This window comes from Salvelinus sp. IW2-2015, linkage group LG3 (assembly GCF_002910315.2).
Source record: "Salvelinus sp. IW2-2015 linkage group LG3, ASM291031v2, whole genome shotgun sequence".
Taxonomy (NCBI): domain Eukaryota; kingdom Metazoa; phylum Chordata; class Actinopteri; order Salmoniformes; family Salmonidae; genus Salvelinus; species Salvelinus sp. IW2-2015.
Genome location: NC_036840.1, coordinates 15,153,768 through 15,158,007, shown reverse-complemented (window position 1 = coordinate 15,158,007; position 4,240 = coordinate 15,153,768). Strand labels below are relative to the sequence as shown.

General features: G+C 42.2%; 1 non-coding gene across 1 annotated transcript; it reads right to left on the bottom strand.

Annotated features, from left to right (window-relative positions):
* Nucleotides 1-270: 270 nt before the first annotated feature.
* Nucleotides 271-387, bottom strand: LOC111956383 (U5 spliceosomal RNA). The gene has a single exon (XR_002876261.1). It is a non-coding gene; the product is annotated as a U5 spliceosomal RNA (small nuclear RNA).
* Nucleotides 388-4,240: the final 3,853 nt, after the last annotated feature.

Here is a 4,240-nt window from a genome sequence, read left to right as displayed (position 1 = left end):
CTTCAGATGCTGCGTGGTGAGCAGGTGTCTATGTCAGCTACGGCCTGTGCCTTCCTGAAGCGACCTGCAGTCTGTGGTCGCGTCTCCAGTCGTTCCTCTCTACTGACGAGAGGATTTCAGTTTCCTGTTTTGGATTTACCTTTGATAATATCCAGGAGAATCATTGTTTGTTTAAGACTGGAATAAAGACTCTGTTTCTATTACGTCGCTTTTGGGTCCTCATTCACCAGCATAACAGTCTTTGTTTATTTCTCTTGAAACAAGATATCGGGCTCTGCCAGAAGCAAAGCCCCTCCAAAAATAAGTTGAACTTATAAGTGTTCCTCTTCACAGAAGTTTTTAGTAAAAGGCAAAAGGCTTATGCGTAATGAAGAGAAACCAGAGTCGCACTCCGTGCATTTTGTCACATCTGGTCCCCGTACCCACTGAAACTCACCAAGTTTTCAGGGACTGTGGGGAAAACACCACAGACAGACACACTCACACACACCATCCAGCCGAAGTTGTATATGTTTTGTTTGGTAAAAGAAAATGAAAGGAGGCAAAATACAGGACTGCACAAACAGTGCATCGCCCTTCATTCATTTTTTCTACATTCCACAAAAAACGAACAACAATTTACAGACACCTACAAACAATCACTACATCTCTTCTGCCCAGACTCGCGTGCTCCCATCCCTAGTGCTTGCATTATTGTTTGCCACTTGGTCTTTAATTGTACCAATTTGTTTTTCTCAGTCGCCCATACTACTTCAACATTTCAAATTACAAAACATGACATTTTTCCATTGTGTCAACGATAGCGGATTGATTGACTTCTACGTTTTTAGTATAGGTTTTTTCAAAATGAGTGATGAGAAAATAATAATCTTTACGGTTGGAAGCAGTCCTGTCATGTTGGTGTCTGTCCATAAACCAAATAACTGGGCTTCTGTCTTGTCACAGTTCTCTACCTGTTGGTCCTGTCCACGGATAAAAGGTCAGTGCATAAAATGTTGATGTCATCCATGTAAAAAAACGCATTTGGTGGTCATCCCCATGCTCCCCGGTATTCCCACCCCACAGATCCATTGGTCCCTTCTCAAGATCTGTGCCAGTGGTTCCATGCAAGCCACAAATGATTGTGGACAAATGATTGTGGACTACAGGAAAAAGAGGACCGAGCATGCCCTCATTCTCATCGACAGGGCTGCAGTGGAGCAGGTTGAGAGCTTCAAGTTCCTTGGTGTCCACATCACCAACAAAGTAACATGGTCCAAGCACACCAAGAAAGTCGTGAAGAGGGCACGGCCATCCAGGACCTCTATACCAGGCGGTGTCAGAAGAAGGCCCTAAAATTGTCAAAGACTACAGCCACCCTAGTCATAGACTGTTCTCTCTGCTACCACACGGGAAGTGGTACCGGAGCGCCAAGTCTAGGTCCAAGAGGCTTCTAAACAGCTTCTACCCCCAAGCCATAAGACTCCTGAACATCTAATCAAATGGCTACCCAGACTACAGTGAGGGGAAAAAGTATTTGATCCCCTGCTGATTTTGTACGTTTGCCCACTGACAAAGAAATGATCAGTCTGTAATTTTAATGGTAGGTTTATTTGAACAGTGAGAGACAGAATATCAACAAAAAAATCCAGAAAAACGCATGTCAAAAATGTTATAAATTGATTTGCATTTTAATGAGGGAAATAAGTATTTGACCCCTCTGCCAACAAGGGTTTTGCCACCAAGTACTAAGTCATGTTTTGCAATCACAGAGGTCAGATGTTTCTTGTAGTTGGCCACCAGGTTTGCACACATCTCAGGAGGGATTTTTTTGTCCCACTCCTCTTTGCAGATCTTCTTCAAGTCATTAAGGTTTCGAGACTGACGTTTGGCAACTCGAACCTTCAGCTCCCTCCACAGATTTTCTATGGGATTAAGGTCTGGAGACTGGCTAGGCCACTCCAGGACCTTAATGTGCTTTTTCTTGAGCCACTCCTTTGTTGCCTTGGCCGTGTGTTTTGGGTCATTGTCATGCTGGAATACCCATCCACGACCCATTTTCAATACCCTGGCTGAGGGAAGGAGGTTTTCACCCAAGATTTGACGGTACATGGCCCCGTCCATCGTCCCTTTGATGCGGTGAAGTTGWCCTGTCCCRTTAGCAGAAAAACAKCCCCAAAGCATAACGTTTCCACCTCCATGTTTGACGGTGGGGATGGTTTCTTGGGGTCATAGGCAGCATTCCTCCTCCTCCAAACACGGCAAGTTGYGTTGATGCCAAAGAYCTCCATTTTGGTCTCATCTGACCACAACACGTTCACCCAGTTGTCCTCTGAATCATTCAGATGTTCATTGGCAAACTTCAGACGGGCATGTATATGTGCTTTCTTGAGCAGGGGGACCTTGCGGGCGCTGCAGGATTTCAGTCCTTCACGGCGTAGTGTGTTACCAATTGTTTTCTTGGTGGCTATGGTCCGTCGCAGCTGCCTTGAGATCATTGACAAGATCCTCCTGTTTAGTTCTCGGCTGATTCCTCACCATTCTCATGATCATTGCAACTCCACTAGGTGAGATCTTGCATGGAGCCCCAGGCCGGGGATTGACAGTTTCTTTTGTGTTTCTTCCATTTGCGAATAATCGCCACCAACTGTTGTCACCTTCTTCACCAAGCTGCTTGGCAATGGTCTTGTAGCCCATTCAGCCTTGTGTAGATCTACAATCTTGTCCCTGACATCCTTGGAGAGCTCTTTGGTCTTGGCCATGGTGGAGAGTTTGAATCTGATTTGATTGATTGCTTCTGTGGGACAGGTGTCTTTTATTACAGGTAGAAAACTGAGATTAGGAGCACTCCCTTTTAAGAGTGTGCTCCTAATCTCAGCTCGTTACCTGTAGAAAGACACCTGGAGCCAGAAAATCTTTCTGATTGAGAGGGGTCAATACTTATTTCCCTCATTAAAATGCAAATCAATTTTTATAACATTTTTGACATGCGTTTTTCTGGATATTTTTTGTTGTTATTCTGTCTCTCACTGTTCAAATAAACCTACCATAAAATTATAGACTGATAATTTCTTTGTCAGTGGCAAACGTACAAATCAGCAGGGGATCAAATCTTTTTCCCTCATCACTGTCATGTGCATGCCCCCCTCTTTACACCACTGCTACTCTCTGTTGTTATCATCATATGCATAGTCACTTAAAACCTCTACTGCTTCTCTCTCCAGGATCCCGGACCCCCCCATTCAAAAAAGCTGACTTGCATAGCCAGCCTAACGCGACAGGGATATCATATAATATAATTTTCATGAAATCACAAGTCCAATACAGCAAATGAAACATAAACATCTTGTGAATCCAGCCATCATTTCTGATTTTTCAAAATGTTTTACAGGGAAGACACAATATGTATTTCTATTAAGCTAACCCCATAGCAAAAGACACAACTTTTTTTCCCCACCATTTTTTTCTGCATAGGTAGCTATCACAAATTCGACCAAATAAAGATATAAATAGTCACTAACCAAGAAACAACTTCATCAGATGACAGTCTGCTAAACAGATTATTGTAAAGCATATGTTTTGTTAGAAAAATGTGCATATTTCAGGTATAAATCACAGTTCTACATTGCAGCTGCAATCTGAAATAGCGCCGAAGCAGCCAGAATAATTACAGAGACCAAACGTCAATAACCTAAATACTCATCATAAAACATTTCTGAAAAATATATGGTGTACAGCAAATGAAAGACAAACATCTTGTGAATACCAGCCAATATTTCCGATTTTTAAGTGTTTTTACAGCGAAAACACAATTAGCCATATATTAGCTTACCACAATAGCCAAAACACCAAGCCATTTACCAGCAGCAAAGGTTAGCGATGCGTAACAAACCAGCAAAAGATATATAATTTTTGACTAACCTTCATAAACTTCATCAGATGACAGTCTGTAACATCATTATTACACAATGCATATAGGGTTTGTTCGAAAATGTGGGCATATGTAGCGGCAACAAATCGTGGTTATACAATGTGAATAGTAGCCAAACTTCAAGCGATCTGTCCGGCGCCATCTTGGAGAGGCACCTAATCTAATCAATAACTAATCATAAACTGACTAAAAAATACAGGTTGGACAGCAAATTGAAAGATACATTAGTTCTTAATTGCAACGCTGTGTTAGATTTTTTATAATTAACGTTACTACAACATACAGCGTGCGTTAAAGCGAGACCGCACCGAAATTAAATTCTTATGGCTG